The sequence below is a fragment of the Heliangelus exortis genome, chromosome 2, assembly GCF_036169615.1.
Source record: "Heliangelus exortis chromosome 2, bHelExo1.hap1, whole genome shotgun sequence".
Classification (NCBI taxonomy): domain Eukaryota; kingdom Metazoa; phylum Chordata; class Aves; order Apodiformes; family Trochilidae; genus Heliangelus; species Heliangelus exortis.
The window spans coordinates 75,127,206-75,145,722 of record NC_092423.1 but is presented as its reverse complement, the minus strand read 5'-3'; the positions used below and the strand labels follow the sequence as shown (position 1 = coordinate 75,145,722).

General features: G+C 38.0%; 1 protein-coding gene across 1 annotated transcript in view; it reads right to left on the bottom strand.

Annotated features, from left to right (window-relative positions):
* The window catches only part of CDH18 (cadherin 18), a 234,778-nt gene extending 216,595 nt beyond the window's left edge, over nucleotides 1-18,183 (bottom strand). Inside the window, exons 1-2 of the mRNA XM_071736638.1 lie at nucleotides 18,036-18,183; nucleotides 2,823-2,914 (exon numbers count right to left, since the gene is read on the bottom strand). The gene's annotated coding sequence lies outside the window, so the exon portion shown is untranslated. The remainder of the gene's footprint in view (nucleotides 1-2,822; nucleotides 2,915-18,035) is intronic.
* Nucleotides 18,184-18,517: the final 334 nt, after the last annotated feature.

Here is an 18,517-nt window from a genome sequence, read left to right as displayed (position 1 = left end):
AAACTTGCATTCCTCCTTGCCCACTTAGACAAAAAAATTACGACCAAGGAATCTGGTATTTGTTCAAGCATTCCAAGCTTCTACAGAACTGTAAAAACCTCTTTCTATGTCCCAAATATTCCTGCATGTTGTTGAGTGTTTTGCATACACATAAGCACCTGCCTAATGACCACTGGAAGACTTTTTTTCTTCAGCTACCAGTCTACATAAAGTCTTTTGTCTTTGAAAATTCTAGAGTACACCTGCATGTGGTGACCTGCAATCCCAAGCCAGGGTAGCATTCTCAGTACATCCAGGTTATTATTTTTTTTTTAATTTTTCCTTGGTTTTGTTCCATAAATTATAGCTATAAATTATAGACTTAAAAACAAATATTTAATGTGTTTATCGCAAGACTAGATCTGAACTACAGGCAGCTGACTTGCTTTAAGCTCTTGCTGTATTGTTGGTTTAACAAGTTAAGAACCTGTGAAAGCAGAAATCAATACCTAACTACTACTCCATCTACAATTTCCAATAAGACTGTAACAGTGGACAAGCACAGTCAGTAACCATTTTGAGATTTTCTTTATAAAAGTTCTCTGTCAGGAAGCTTAACTTGATCAGTATATTAAATTTTCTGCGGTTACAGTGACAGCAAAATATTTGTCTTCTGAAGAACTGTAAGCTAAGAAAAAAAAATAAGCATTACTGTACCTAACTAAGGCAATAAACTGATCTGAACCAGGAAAGAAATCTATGGTCTTAAAACAGATCCAACCAGTTACAAGTATCTACTGAGAAAATAAATGAAAGCAGAACAATCTCTCAGAAGTGCATGAGGTAAGCACAACCTCTTTTTTCTTTAATAACCATCAAAAAAACCCATCTCTATTTCATTGTCAACCCTAGACCCATTAGAATATAGCAACTATGTATACAAACATTACTTCCCTACAGATATACAAAAAAACCCTAAATAAACGACGAGCATAATTTAAAAGAGCTCTTATTATTACTGGAAAAAGAAAACATGGTAGGATGTAAACAGTGTCGCATCCATGCCTTTCCACATGTATATTTTGTGGATGTTTACCAGAGAATAAGCCTTCATTTGGTCACAGATAACCACATAGTCATATACAAACATACATCCATCTAGATGCATGCTATTTTTTATCTTCCCAATTAAGTCTGCATTTCTGAGAGTTATGCCAAAGAGCATTTAACCATATTGCTACTACAACAGTATTAGAAACAACTATGATCCGTGCCTCAGAACTACCAGAGTATCATTCATCTAGACGTCTGTGAACAGAGAAAAGAAAAAAAATAATCTTCATTCTTAATGGACATTACTTCAAACGCACTACCTGCAGGTCCAATCATGACTTTTGACAGCAAAGATGTAGACCTTCAGTAACTAGGAAATCCTTGAAAGAACTCAAAAAATTGTCAAAGAAAGATTTATGCACATGTCCACAAGCTACTTCTAAGTCACACTCAGTATAATAGTTTTGCCTTCACTGATGCTGAGTCAGGCATTAATCAGCAAAATTTCTGGCTCATTATGTTCAGAGTTAATTTTAGTGAATCCTGCTCATTAAGCAAGGTTCATTCCCCAGTTCTCTAAGTTTAGACACTCAATTTCAAATAAAAACTAATTTCATACTAAGGCATCACTGCCCACTTGCTTACTGGATAAAAATGCACTGTTATGAGGAGGAAAGTTTGTATTTGAGGCCAACTCAGCAAGACAAGTAAAAAAGAAAGCCTAGAAAAAAAATATCTTAAAATCTATGACATATTTTGCTAGTTTTCTACCCATCTTTTCATGTTTCTGAAACTAGATAGTTTTTGTTAGATATCTTTTTGGTTGACAATGACAAACGGGGAAAGTTACCATTCATGGCCTACCTCAATTGTTCATTAACATCTTCGTTTTCCTTATGTTGCTGCCTCCTCAGATCCACTACCTTAAGCACATACATAGACATGCATTGGCATCAGCCAAAATGTTGAGTATCAGATTAAACTTTATTTTTAAATGCAGGTTGTTTGACCAATACAAGTTAAGTAGAAGCTACAGATGCAATTCTACTGTCAAGTGGAAGGATATAATAACTTCTGGCAGGATGTGGGTGAAGAGCAGCTGAAGTAGGCTTCGAGCAGTTACCTTTCCACTAAGATTAGTGGCAACCAAAACTGCATTGCAGATCACATCCTCAATTTTGTGTAGGACAGATGAGAGGCAAAATGCCACAAACACAACACTAAACTCTGTATTAGACACTGGCTGTGGCTTTAAGAAAAATCTCTAACTTATGTAACTCAAAAACGAGTATAAAACTCTTTTGGTTTTTTTGTTCTAAGTAGCCAAAACCAATAAAAATATGAAATGGAAGGATTCTCACAGGACAGATGGTGGCATTCAATAAAACTGTCCTTTAAAGATAAGACTTACTCCAGAGCCACATTCAAACAAAGAAGTAGCTGACATGAAGCACTTGTTGAATCCAGCAGCATTTAAATTTAACTATGCAACCAATAAAGGTACTGTGATTAAGGTCTGTTAAGGAAACAGTTCAGATTCTTTTACCTTGGAGCTTCCCTATTCTTCTTCTTCCTCATTCTTATGGCCACACCACCTGGCTCCAGACCTTATGAGTTAGAGACACATAAATCCTGTCTCTGAGAGCTCATTTGCTGCAAGTTCTAGTGACCCCAGTGGTTTAGCCCTTTTGGATATGTATCTAACCAAGACTCACCATGAAAGTAAACGTTGATTATTACACAACATAAAAATTTCTTTCTTGTATTGAGCAAGGAAAGAGTGAAATCACCTTCTTATGGGCTCCAGACCAGTGCTCTAGCCAGAAGGCTTTGCTTCTCTCCATTTACTTCAAATAAAATTCATTCTCTGTTCATTTCATACCTAGAAATAAAAAGGAAGATCTTACTAAGACAGCATGGGAAATATTAATTTAACTTTATCCATTTTCAGTAACTGGATTGGGAGGTGTTTTTGGGCCTGATTCTGTACAATAGAACATAAATTTCAGATAGGAATATTAAAGTTGCTTGCAAAGCAATGTTACAGTGCATATTTAACCCTTCAAATTCTAAAGAAGACAGGTAGTTGCTCCTGAACACAAGAGATATGTCATGAGAGCAAGGAGGCTGTGAAGGGATCCAGCACAAGTCCTGTGAGGAAGGGCTGAGGGAGCTGGGGGTGTTCAGTCTGGAGAAGAGGAGGCTCAGGGGAGACCTCATCACTCTCTACAACTCCCTGAAAGGAGACTGGAGCCAGGGGGTGGTTGGTCTCTTTTCCCAGGCAGCTCTCAGCAAGACAAGAGGGCATGGACTTAAGGTCTGCCAGGGGAGGTTTAGGTTGGATATTAGGAAAAAATTCTTTACAGAGAGGGTGATCAGGCATTGGGATAGGCTGCCCAGGTAGGTGGTGGATTCTCCACCACTGGAGGTTTTTAAGAAGAGACTAAATGTGACACTCAGTCTGGTAACTGCAGTGGTAGTGGGTCTTGACCCACAAGTCCCTCCCTTGGTTTGGACTTGATAATGTCAGAGATCCTTTCCAACCCAGCTGATCCTATGATTCTATGATTTCTTTCTCCACAGTCAATTATCTGTAATAAATCAAACAGATGACACACAGCTTCCACAAAAAAGAAAGAAAAGGTAAGAATGAAGTAGCTACTTTTGTAAGTTCTGTTTTAATAAAACACTCTAATTTGACTTCTATGATGGGAAGAAAAAAAAAATCTAAATTATCATTTCTCAAAAAAGGAGAAAAACAATTAAGGGTTTCTAGGATATGCTGCAACAGTAAAAATGATAGGGTAGTCTTTCTGCTTCTAAGAAATAGAAAAATTTAATTATTTTGAAGTAGCTGACCAGAGCTGGCAGTTGAACTCAATTATGATTCCATAAGGTGCCAGGTGATACATTCAACAGCTTTTGAGAGAAGACAAAATATAGTAGTCTATGCAAATTATAACAGAAACAAATCTCACTAAGCTGAAATTGAGCTGTTCCTAGGTCTCATTTTCCAGATAAAGAAAATTTAAAACATAAAAGGCTGAAATCACCATGGAAAAATAATTTTAAAATACTTTTATTTTAAAAGATATTCCCATAGAACTTAAAGTATACATATACATAACATGGTATTATCCTTGAAAAAAAAATCACACCTAATGAAAAGGATGTTATCTTTGTTAATGCGTTGTCCACATTTTTTCTGTTTCCATATGCAATCTATTTTCTCCGCAATATTTTGCATATACTAGGGGGAGATCATAGCAAGGTGGTCTCAGATTTCTCCAAAGGTTGCACAATGCACAGTACACATAGCATTTACTTAGGATTATCAAATGCAGCTGCTTTGGAAATTAGGAAAATATTAAACATACACAGTCACTCAGGGCAGTTGTTGCTTCCTTTTGCTTAATGTCAACTAGGCCCCAACCCACTGAGAAAGGCACTACAAATCAGTATTTTCTGACAGGCCATGCTGTAAATTTATGTTCTTAATTGTAATGGCATGCTACTTGAGGGGAAAAAAAATAATTTTACACTCAAGAAATCAGGACTTTATATTTTGTCCTGCTAAATAAGAAGGCTGTCTTAAGAACAAGATATTTTAATAACTCAGAGAAGGTTTTTCTCATCCTTATTTTCTAGAACTCTCTGCTGTCTGCTTGAGTAATTTTGCTTCATGGAGCTTCAATGTCTTTCCTTTAGAGGCTAGTCCATAGCCAAACTAATCTTTGATCCTCCTGGTAATCAGACTATGTTTTCTGTATCTTACCCCAAGATGTCAAAAACATTTATTTTCAGCTTCACAGGTTCATCTTCTCATTTGGCCTCAAAGCCCTCAAACTCTATAATTCAACTCTGCTCTTGCCATTATTACAAGAAAGCCCTATTTATGATTCTTCTGGTTCACAGTCTGTATTTTCCCCATTGACTAATGCTTTTACCACAAATACCCCTAAATCTCTACAAAAATATTTAATGCCGGAAGAAAGTGACTTAATTTCATAATCAGTGCAGGTAAGAAGTATCCTCCAAAAGTGTGTCTCATTCTCTAATGTGGTTTCTCCAATTATTGAGGTTTGGAGTGCACATTCACATCCAAAATGACTAGAAGTGAGCACTTAATAGATGCCATTTGCTCCCATATCAAGTCTAACAAAGAAGCATATTGCTAAAGACTTGGAATTGCATTTGATACCTGTGAAATTGCCACATTAGCCAACAGAACTCAGCACACTGTTTTGTTTTTGGCTTTTTGTGTTTCACCTAGTTCCAATCACCCTGCATTGGCAGGGAAACCTCCCAGCAGATCAGGTTGCTCAAGGCCCCATCCAGCCTGGCCTTGAACACTTCCATGGAGGGGGCAGCCACAACTTCCTTGGGCAACCTGTACCAGTGTCTCACCACCCTCACAGGAAAGAATTTCTTCCTAATGTCTAACCTAAGTTTCCCCTCTTCAAGTTTGAAACCATTTCCCCTTGTCCTCACACTATACACCCATGTATAAGGCCCTACCTCAGCTCTCTTGTAGGCCCCCTTCAGATATTGGAAGGTTGCTATAAGGTCACCTCAAAGCTTCTTCTTCTCCAGGATGAACAACCCCAACTTTTTTAGCCTGTCTTCATAGGGAAGGTTCTCCAGCCCCCTATCATCTTAGTGGCTCTCCTCTGCAGACATTTCAAGAGCTTTGTGTCCTTCTTATGCTGGGGACTCCAGAACTGGACAGAGCACTCCAGGTGGGGCCTCACAAGAGCAGAGCAGAGTAGTAGAATCACCTCCCTTGAGTAGCTGCCTGTGCTTGATTCAGCCCAGGATCCAGTTGGTTTTCTGGCCTGCAAGCACACATTGCACCACCCCCAAGTCCTTCACCTCATGGCTGCCCTCAATTTTTTCCCCTCCCAACCTGTATTAGTTGATGGAATTGCCTTGACCCAGGTGCAGAACCATGCACTTGGCCTTGTTGAGCTTCATGCAGCTTGCACAAGCCTGCTAAGGTCCCTCTGGATGGCATCCCTTCCCTCTGGCATACTGACCTCACCACACAGTTTGGTGTCCTCAGCAAACAACTGAGACTGCATTTGATTCCACTGTCCAGGTTGACGACAAACAAGTTAAATAGCACTGGTCTGAGTACCAACCCTTGAGAAACAACATTCATTACACTAGATCATCTAGTCCAGACCCCTCCCAGGCAGGGCTAACTTTCACATTAGCTTGGATTGCTTTAGGACTTTGTCCAGATAGAAGAGTCACAGTGCTTAAGTCGCTCCTTGTGAGCTTCCTCCTTACATCCAGTGGGAGTTTCCTTCATTGCCACTTGTGGTCACTATCCCCAGGACTTCTGCTGGGCTGTCTGTGTGAACAGTATTTATATGGAGTTTTAAAACAGATGGTCCTGTTCTCAGAAACTCAAGCCTAAGCTAGATGGGACAAATAGATGATACAGGATAAAAAACTGTTAAGGAAAGCAACCCATTAAAAAAGAGGACAGATAAAGTTTTGAGCAGCATTCAGAGCGATCAGAAAGACAAGTGCAAATTCAGAAGCTTCTGTTCAAGGTGTGGGAGATGGATAATTGGGAGACTCAGACCTAGGAATGGGTGCTAGGGATAAATACAGAAGTAGTATCAGAGGATTACCTTGCCATAAGGCATAAGAATAGAAAGATGATTGAAAGCAAAACAAGATTATGTATAACCTTAGGCACACAACTCACCTCATCTTTCAGTTATTTATTTTTTGACTTCTAAGATTCCAATTAGGTAACATCAAAGATACCACAGTCCACTACAGGTATAAAGAGGTCTTCAAAAGAAAAAGTAGTACTGCAGTCTGTTGGAGCTAACTAGCAAAGAAGAGTTCAATAATCCTCTACTGTACTTAAGCAATGAGGAGTGAAAAGAATAACCTTAAAATGTAAATAATGGAAATAAATAGATATGTGCCTGAAAGGAAATTTCAAATTCTTCATCATGCTCAGCTTCCAAAGACAAACTTTAAACAAAATGGAGATAGTTGAAAACACCTATTCTTTTGCTTGTGAGAAAAAGGAATCCCTCATGACTTTAGGCAGTAGAGAACTATGTGGTTTTTCAAACTGAAAAAGTGCAAGCTGCAAAGGATTAGACTGAATAAATGGTAAGACTCCAGTCACACAGGGCCTCTCGGAACCTATTCAATAACAGTATTTTTGAGATGAATAGGAATAGTGTATTTGTTATAATTATTTACACCTTGAAGTGTAACCTAATCAAAATGAAAGGATGTGTTTATGCATTAAAGAACAGACATAAAGGAAATATCTGCATAAGAACACATAACATATAAACAGTGATTTTAAGATAAACTGAAAAGGACAAAAAAAAAACCACCCCAAAACCAAACAAGAAAACAATAAACTGATAAATTCCAATTGGACCATATTATAAAAAAATTATTGTTTTCCACTCAGTATCTTTCAAATGTTGAAAAATTAGTCTTGTTAGTAGGGCTTCTTCTCTCACCTTTGGCAGAAAAGATTTGAAATGCAGAATTTAGTCCTCATAGGAAGAAGAAACCTCCTTAACATAAAAAAGGCAGAGACAAGCAATTGAATGGAGGAGCAGTTGCCTTAATATGTGAGGATGATTCTATCACTGATATTACAGATGTAGACGGGACAAGGTTGGTATCCAACATCCAAAAACTGAGATTTACTGTCTGAAGAAAGCTTCTTGAGTAAGTCCTGGTATCAGCTCTCCTGCAATGACCTGCTTCCTGAATACAAGTTTTCTGTGCATTTTTTTCAAGCTACAACAATGATGGTAGCTGTAGAGAAGTCCCTTGGTCAGCATGATGTTAATACCAACAGAGGCAGTCTCCGTAGCAGAAGTTCTTTCTGCACTGCTCAGCAGGAGTGCCAATAAAAAGCTGAGGCCCTTGCTGAAGATCTCAACATATCTAAAGGTTTTCATACCAGCCTCTCTGTAAATATATTTTTCCCTGGTGAGACAATATTAAGCAGAAGATAGGTGTAATTTTCAATATCCAGTATATTTTCCTAAATATAATGTATAAAAGCTGATTATTCGGTCTAAACCTGTAATCCTCTTGAAGAGTAAGATACACACTGCATAAAAAGGTTCTTGAGAAAAAATAAAAAAGAATTTAATTATGTGGCAACCTGTAAAACTAGCTACATCTTCTTGTGAAAAGAAAAAATAAGGAGGCATAAAGGAACTGACTCTAACTGACACCTCTACTGCAATAATCTGGAACAATATTACAAGAGCAGAAAAAAGCAGGTTTAGTCATGCCCTTATTTTTTTGTATCGTATAAAAAAAATTGTCTCAGTCTCTTTCTCAAATTACATACTTTACTTCTTTATCTAAATCTTTATTTCCTATTCTGCTTTCTTAAATTACTCAGCAGAATTGCACACCAGGTATATGACACCTTTCATTGGCATCACCTATACGGAAGACAGGAGTTTAAATGGCCAGTCATTATGTGCAGCCCATAAACTAACATTTCCTGCAGAAAAAAGTATGTTTACAGTCATAGCAGGGATGGGGCCAAATTATATTGAAACTATGCACTTACAGTTCTTATTTCTGCAACTAATAATTTGTTCCAAATACAGTGTTCTCTGAAGTCAAGCGTATTGAGGAGTCCACCAAAACAGAGGAAAGAACTTGGACCTCTACTGTAGCTGCTGCTAAAATAAAAACTAGAAGTGAAAACACAGAGGGGGCAGTAATGAAAAAGAATAAATATTAATGAAAAAGTATGAAGACATAAGTAAAAAAAGTGGGGAGTTTGGAAGACAAAAATTCAGCAAAAACAACAACTGCACTATCCTTGGCAGCAGTAGATGTTCACCCTTCCCTCTGCCTGGTTGGTACTGCCTGGTGTGCAGGGACTCACCATCCGACTTAGTAGGCATTATAATGTTCTGCCTAGGAGTGGGTTAGCTTATCTATTATTTCTATCAGCCAATAAATAATCGCTGTGTACTATAAATACAGTAAATTACTACTTGCAAGTCCCTGTGGATGGTAAAAGATGTTCAAATAAAAGTGACACAGTAGAAGAACAGTATAGAAAACAAAACTACATTTGATGTAAAAGCTAACTCTCAGTTTGAATTTCCTAATAGTGCAGCTTTTAAAATAAGAAAATGAGGGTGGCCTCCAGGTTTTTGCAAAGGATAAAGAATTTTTCCACAAGAGAAAACCAGTTCATATTTTTAGGTATGAGTGAAGATAGAACAGTATTTTTCAAAGACTGCCTCGTTTTGAAGATGCTGTGTGGCAACATCAGATGATAGAGAAGAGCAAAGTGCTTCCCTTTAGGGCTAACACTGTATGTGGACCTTACAGGAATATCATTATCAAAAGCTTTGGTGTCACAGAAAGATTACCAGCAATCTACAAAGGTTGACTAGGCAGACTGACAGGCTTAAGGCCTTGAATATGAATAAATTTTTATGGGATTCAGCTTAGAGTCCTCCTTTTCCTGAAGAGAGTGATGCTATTATGTCAATGACCCTCAGAAGACAAAAGCTGATTCTGTTTTCAAGTTCCACTATTTAGATTACAGATTCCACAAAATTATTTAAATATTTATTAATATTAAAAAAACAAACAAAAAATACAACTTGAGAAAGAAAGCTCTAGATTTGGAAGGAGTCACATACCACATCACATTAATTCATGAGCTTTAATTTTAATGTCTACATGGAAGTCCTGAACAAAACATTTAGAAGCTACCCTCTAAAGAGTCTTTTAATAAAACCACTCATCTTTCACCTGGTATGAAATATGAATTGCTAAGTATAGATGCATTCATGTTTTTGGTTTTCTGCAGCGTTAAGAAAAGTAATACCATGGTTTTTTAAGCAAAATTACATCTGTGTTTTGCACATAAGTAAGTGTACAAAAGTCTCAAAGCATGTAACATATTCATTTAAATGAACCACGTGCATGGGGACATTCTTGAGTTTTGCTCTGCGGGGGAGTCACAACACTCATTAAAATATAATAAGCTCCATAATGAATAGAGCAAGTGCTCATTATAATGTAATGAGCAATAATTGTCACACAATGGTCCTGTGGAGTAAACTCACTGTATTCAAAGAATGTTATATGCTTTTTTCTTTTTTTTTTTTAAACAAAGAAACACACACAAAAAAAAAAACCCAAACAAACAAAACAAAAAACACAACAAAAAAAGCATAAATGTGAGCTTCTCCCATCTTAGCTCAGAACTAGGAAACATAGAGGCATGTTGGCATGGCATGGCATATTTGACCAAACAAACTACCATAATGTAACAACAAAAGACAAACTGACTTCAGTAGCCCAGTGGGCATTGATACCTTCAGGAAATCAGTCCTCACCTGACCTCATATGGTCTGAAACAGCTCAAATTCATGTCTTCAAGTCACAACACAAGGCTATATCGTTAACAAAGTTAACAAAGTTAACTTCTGGCTTTGCTTGAGAGGTATACACAAACCTCCTTAACAGGTTTCTGTCTAGGAAGCTACTTTTCAAAGGCGTGTGCAAAGGCATCCCCCTCCCAGGTCATCTTTTCTACTAGAGGATAATTGAAATAAAGGTGCCCTACTTATCTTCTCTTATCTCCAGCCTGTTGCTTCCCCCATCTTCACTGCATTAATCTAGAATTTTCCAAGCCTCCGCATAAAATGACAAAGCTCTCTAATCTGGCAGAAAATTAACCCTAAAAACAAACCAAACCAATCAAACAAACAAAAAAAACAGAAAAAAAAAACAAACCCCAACCAACAAACCTAGAAGAACCAAGCGTTGCAACTTGTTGGCTGAGTCATCTGGCACAAGTACTCCTTAAGCTCCTCTATCCTGCCAAGGGCTCACTTCTCCAGAAAACATTCATCATTTGACTCTTGAAGAGACCAGATGTCTCCAACATCAGGTTTTTCATTTAGAGTATAAAAAGTGGTTGGTATTAGCACTTGTTTGATCTGGATCTGAGAAACAGAAAGACCTCTTCCCAGACAATATTCATGTAACAGGACCAATTCCTTTAAATCCTCTAAACCTAGAATGTCCAAGTTACAGCACTCAAGTCACAAACACTGTCAAGCCAATGCATTTACACCCCAGCAGCACGACAGGAACTGACTGATGATGTTCTACTGGCACTGGGGACTCCCTCCCCATCTGTAACCCACACACAGCCTGCATGACCATCAGGTGCCTGGTAAACACCTGAGAAGCTGTTGCTGCTGCCTGAAAGCACTTTTGGTAGAAGGTCACCTCATCTGCTCCAGGAACAGTACCCACCTTCCCAGCACACTGCTCCCCGGGGTAACTGTGACACTCAGAGTGCTAATGCGCTGTGAACCTCACACCTAGGATAGCTGTCCAGAGAATGAACAGAATAAAAAATAAATCCAGTATACTCAGGAAACAATAGACCTTGCATGAAATAATTGTACTGTGGATATTTTGAAGTCTTTACCTGACAGTGAAAGAAACTCAACCAACTAGAAATGTTCAGCACAACTTGAAAACATTTGTTTGCTTGCAGATTGTCTTGCCGCCTTCCAAAACCACTTGAAAGGGTTTCTAATGCAAAGAAATATGTTGGATTTCAAAGCACTAGCTGTTCATTCATTGGAAATATGTGAATATAAGAATGAACATTACATTTCTCCATTACTTTTCTAAAAGAAGTATTAAACGGTTCAAAATTTAAAAAACAAATACAAAATACCAACCAAAGGAAATACAACTTAGCACATAATGCTAAATGAACCGATTATTTTACACCTTCTACACTGAAAATATAAAAATATTTAAAACCTCTTTAAGCTGAGTAGGCAAGATAATTCTGAGCTCAGATTCCCTCATATGAATGCAAGAATTCATGCTTTATTGAACAGCAAATATATAAAAAAATTTCTTCATCAGCAAAGTGTGTAGAAATTGCATGTAACAAATGATGTGTAGCCTTTTTTATTTTATTACTCCAGTAAGAAAGCTTATTGTTTATTAGAAAGAACAAAATGGAAAACATAAAAGAAATAGTGATTGAGGACTGTAATCCAGACATAAATTAGTTTCCTCTTTATTTTTAAATACTGACAGTTCCCATGGGCAGTTAATAGCTGCCATGCTAGAGTGCTGCTCATGTGCCCTAGTTTTATTTCACCTCTCCTGAAAGCCAAGATTTTACACTTAGAAGAGTCAGCAGTTTCAAGGTGCTAATACAATCTATCAGTGTTAAAAAATACCTTCTTACAGTCAAATAAAATTTTTCTCACTATTGAAAAAACTAAAGCAGCTACTTCCCTTTTAGACACTACTTTTTCCGTCAAATATGCACAAACACATGCACACACATTCCAATACTCTCAAGATTAATAGCAACACTTTTCCTATCTTGGCACCAGTTCTAAACTATCAAAATTTTTAGTAACTATAGACAGGTTCTCTACTGAAGAAACACTTGTACTTCAAAATTAGTACAGAATTCATCAGGACTGGGCCTCAGTCCTGGTTCTGAGTATCTTCCATTCCAGCCCTGCTATACAGAGATGATCTCTATGTTTTTAAAAGATTTATTCTATCAATTTGAGTACCATCAACAGTAGAAAATGACAGAAAGTTTGACCAAATCCTTGAAGTCCAGGCATGGGAAGTGACACTGCATGCCCCAATTCCAAGTATTAGCTTGAGCCTCATTCTAACAACTCTACTATACAGAAATGGTGTTTACAAGGAAAAGAAAGAACATAAATGCTTCCTCTTGGCAAGATGCAATTATTGGTAATGAAAGACACTTCGTAGTCTGATAAAAAGATTAACAGCTCTCTCACCAACCAGTAAGATGTGAATTAAACCGAATTCAAATACAAATGTGTAACTTTGGTATGGCAATATATTACTCATTCTGTTAAGTAGACTAATAATAGAATATTATTCAAAATAAAACATTTAATATAATTATGGAAATGCTCATTTCCATCTGTGAAAATCAGCAGACTTGAGTCAAAGAATAACTCATTGTGCTGCCAAACAATGTGATCTGTAACTTGCACATGCTTTTAACAATACCAAACATAATTCCTTTTTTTTAAAGCTGACTTTTTTTTTTTTACATTCTCCCAAAGAATGTGTCTGTATGTGTAACCATATATGTATCCATAAATGAGTCTATAAGGGTTTCATGTCACTTCATTATGAAACAATAGAATACATGATGGAGACACTGGAACCATTTTGTGATTCTATGATACACTTGGAAATACCAAAACAGAGAGTCAACCAAACACAGAGCTGGTTGTTTTCAATGGGAATACAGCACAGGAAGAAGACATAACAAGCAGTATTTAGACCACTGACATTTAGGCACACACTTCAGTTCAAGCTATCTGTGTCACCAGCAGGAAGAGAAAGGTTTCTCCACAGACAGTTTCAACATTATTTGAATACAAGACCCAACTGCAGCACTTAAAAACCCAAAGCTGGATGATTTGCAATGCCTTGTCCCAGCTGATGAGGAAGCCAGATGAGGACACAGCATTCTTCAGTTCCACGTCCATCAGGCTGTCCTAAGGAAAAGTATACTCATCCTACAGTCTTGATTCTCTTCTTTGCTAAGTCAAGAACTGATCCCTCTTGGAAAGTACTATGAGGGTTCAAGATTATAGTCTGTGCAGTGCTATACAGACCAAAAAAATCTCACAGGTAACTACAGTACCATAGTAAGTACCTAGTCAGTACGAGGCCTAGCTAGGGTATTTTTTATATGACACTCCACAAACACACTTTAAAAGTTGTCCATGTAAGCTCTGCATAAATTACATTGAAACCTTAATAAAGGAGAGTTAGGACCGAAAAACATGTCTGTGAAGTAAATCTATCTCCCTTTGAAATACTATTTGCTTAAAAGAAGCAAACAGTTTCATAAAGGGTGGGGAGACACATTTGTCTTTGTAAAATAATGTTCTGCTTTTCTATAATGAACCCAGACTTAACTCTGCTCAGGTTTGAAGTAATTCCACAAAAATATAAATGACAATTGCTATCACGCAAAATAATGATTCTTACAGACCTCAGGCATCTATGAAATGTGTTTTCCTTATACAAGAAACGCAGATGTGCAAACGCCACCAGGTCACTTATCAGCTACTTATAGAATTACATGACTGTTGTTCTCCACGCAGAGAGAATTTAATTTTTTTAAATGATGCACACCAAAAGAAACCCAATCCCTTCCCCATGGGAAAAAAACCAAACACCCCCAACACTCAAATAGCAGATTAGACTTGTGCATGACACCTGGGGGACTTGAAGGGAGTAGTAGTAACTGTATCATGTGTAGCATTACCACACTCCCTTCAAATCCCCAACTGGCTTTATTTAAATTCCTGTTGATTCTCCATCTGCATATTAAGACCCATCCAAAAAGGTAATGGCTCATTACCTAAAGCATTTCCATCTCGGTATTTTGTCTCTTAAAGCTTAATTTTTTTGAGGAGAAAAAAATATCATTCTGTAAGCCTTTCTTCTCCCTTACAGGAGACTTAATTTTAATTTTGGTCCCAAATCAGGAGCTTCTTTAAAATCCTGCTTCCATTCTTGGACTGAATCTTCAAATTCTATGTACCTTTGTTTTCCAGAAATGTATAGAAAAATTGTGGTTAGAATAAAAATTGTTTGGAGAGTAATGGAGACACAAACATTTTAGTATTAGACTCTGCAATGTTTCTCTAAAACAATATTCTACATTATTTGTTCAGTAATTATCATGCAATGTTCATGTCATACATGAGGCTACAGAGTGCTTCAGGGACTTGTCTGAGATTGTCCACCATGTAAGTAGTGAAATGAAAGCAGTTCACCCTGATTTATCAGTGGACTATACTTTCTGAACACTACCGAATAAGGAAAATAATTTTTCTACCATAATTACTGCTTGTGAGATTTATGTACTGGATTACATAAAGCTTTGCTGGCAATTTTGGCATTTTCAAACTATTTCCACTTATGACCTTTCTAAATGCATCTCCTTCCTCTAGAAGAAGATGAATCTCTTCTATGAATGGAATCTCTTCATATTGATTTTTTTTCTTACATATTTAATCCTCTTCCTGGCATATCAACTGCCACTTTTATTTCACACTGCCTACAAGGAAATTGTGCCCCAATGTGTCCTAATGGCTGATTTATCTTAGGTCCCTTTGTAGGACACAGGTCTGCCACAGCTAATTCGCTGTTAGCTGTCCAAACAGGAGCTCATGTTCATCTGCATGGGACTGATGACTCACTGGTATTCAGCTGGTTAGGTTCAATCTGATGACACTGATAATTTTCAACACTATTTTTCTTAACAGAAACGTAGTTCTTCACCAGAGAAGGAGCTTCTAAATGTGGAATGGGATTTTTCGTACCCATCAAAATTGATTTACTAGCCTGAACTGGAGGTTGAAGTCTTCTGTACAACTACACTGAGAAATAACACAGATTTAAAAGTGTTCATTCCTAGTTGTTTGTAAATATTAAGTCCTTATTAAAACCTCTGCTTAAAGCTAAACTGAGCTCAGAGACAAAATTATTGTTTAAAAGATTTTTATAATAACTTTTAAATATAGATTGTTCCCTGAAAGGTATTACATAAATGTTATGCACCACAGGAATATCAGTACTGGTACAGTAAACACTGTAGCTCTCTGGCATGCACACACAAACTCACACACATTTTTTGGGGATGTTGAAGTCATTTATACCCTATTGTTTCATAACATTGCATGTTCACCAAAACTATTATCATGAGCTAGCACAGCATACACTAGCAAAGTGGAGTTAAAATACCTGCATTGCAGGACAAAAACAGTAGAAAAAAACAATTTTAATGTGGGTAGTAAAAAAATGCTGCTTCCAAATTAAACTACCTGGGGTATTGAACTGATCAAAGTATAAAAACTTTAACTGGTGTTTTGCCCTAACAGCAGGGACAGCACTCATATCCTGTTGAAGCCTTATGGGATCCTCAGCACCTAAAAGTGGAAGTAATTTAGTTCTGAATCTCATCAGCAAATGGTTCACTCAGAAACACAGTGCCCCCTAAGCCACATCTGTGCACTGGATATGCTCCTATTTAAAGGAAAATGCTGTCTGACACAAGATATTCTCTGTCATTTTTTAGAAGGATTAGGTAACACCAAATGGGTTGGCTGGGTTTGTTGGGTGGTTGTTTTTTCTCTTTGCTTGTCTGTTTTTTTAAGTTGACATGAAATAAAGTTACCTATTGGAGTCCTTAAGTAGGATGATAAATAATTTTAAATAACTACAAAAGAAAACTATTACCATGTTTCCATAGAGCCACATAAAAACCAAAACCAAATCAAACCAACCAATCAACCAAGAAATCAACAACAAAAAAACCCTAAACCAAACCCATGACCCACACCTTAATTTGCATTGCATCTGAAATATTCTGTCAAAGGCAGTGTAGTAGGTTAGGAAAGCCTTTGGGTTGTTTCTCTAACTCAGCCTTCTTACCTTTACAGTTACAAAAAATGCAAAACACATGCCAAATTTTAAAATTAATTTAATATTTCTCCTGAAGATAAATATTAACTATCACCCAGAAGAAGAAAAATTATTGCAGAAGGACGGCTTCAGTATTTTCACATAAGTGTATATGATTGACTGTAGCACAGAAATCAAGCTTTGGAAATGCAGGAGCTATGCTTCGTCTCTCGGAAAGAAAAATAAAATCTGTACCTGCAACAGAGGCAATGATTTTATCACCTCTGCTATCAAAGGTAATAATTTTACCTGTATTTTACATTTTGTTTCCTTAGATCATGAAAAACTAATGGGGCATTGATGATCATGAAAACAGATTTATACTGAACCCTTATCTGAACCATGAACTACATCAAAATACAAGCAATGTTGATACTGTTTTACAGAGACCCACTCAGAGAAACGCATGCAGGGGTGTACATTTGCCACATTTCATTGGCTTCCATACCATGTCCTCCTTGTATCTTGTCAGTCATGTATACAAACCAGACTTTCACACACACAGACAGAGACAGGTTCCAGTCTATCTTGCTTTCAGAGATACACGTTAATGCAGTCATCCTCAAGAACCCCTTGCTTGTAAAAACACTCAGTTCAAGAGCACGGGCAGTGCAATTAATGACAGCGTGGTGTGAATTAAAGACACACAGTAGTTTTTGTTCATTAAGAAGGGTATCATGGGGGTGAGCTAGGAGGCAATGAAGAGAGGATTAATTTCTGGGTATGCATTATTTACAGTGCTCTTTACACAAAGTAAAGTTGGGTCACTGCTTAAGCTTTAACAAGCAGATAAAGGCAAATCCGCAAGAGACGTTTTCTTTTTGGCTGGGTTTGTTGTGTTTGTTTGGTTTTTTTCTGTTATCTCAGTCCCCAGGTATAACATGCTACAGATATGAGGAGGAAAAAATAGAAAAGAAGAAAAAAAAAAAAAGAAAAAAGAAAAAAAGAAAAACAAAACCAACCAAAACTGAAATTGCTATTCAAATATCATGCTTAATGTTCTTCACATACAGTTTCACATGGCGAGCTTTTTGTACAGAAAAGGCTCACGTACGTGAGTCCAGCTAAAGAATCTGCCTGCCATCACCATTCAAATGCATCTGCACATAATTCCCGTAAGTTAAGCAGCAGAATTGTAGGAATTACGAACACGGTCACACACAAGCACACAGAGAGCGCCGCTACCTTTCTATGCCTGGATGTTGCGGGTCCCTTTGTAATTGCCTCGGATAAGCATCCGCGATTCTACAACACCACAACAGGGTAAGGCTTACGCATCAACGGTAACTTTAAGAAAAATCAGAGGTTGTGGACCCACTGCAACAGCATTACTGCACAAAATATTTTGCACTGCTCAGAAGGCTGTGTTAGCAGCACCGCTGTCCAGAAAAATCCATGCTGCCACATATTAAAGTGTCATTTCATTCAAGCCTTACCTTGGCTGACTTGCCCTAACTGGTGACAAGGCACTTTTATATAAAAGAAGCAAACTGGGACTTTTCGCAGTGCCGGCGGCACAGCTGCTCGCCGTCCTCCGAGAGGCACCCGGCCCCGCGTCCCTCCGAGCCCCCGGCCCGGCACCTCCGCTCCTGCAGCTCCGGAGCCCGGGCGATTGGCTGCGCAGCCCGCCCCCGCCCCCTCTCCCGCCCGCCTCTCCTCTCCTCCCCGCCCGCCCCCGTCCTTCTCCGCTCCGCGCCCTGTTTTCCCCCAGTCTCCAGTACTTCGGGGCTACACGCAGCCTTCTGCGTGCAATGGCAGAGCCCGGCCAGCCTCGGCACTCGGAAGGAAGTGCGGTTCATGCATCCATCCATCCGTCACAGAATCCACCCATCCATCCATACATCCATCCATACGTACGTACCGATATAAGCGGCGCGTACGGGCACGGACACATCTTTGTCCGGCAACTGCAAGGCTG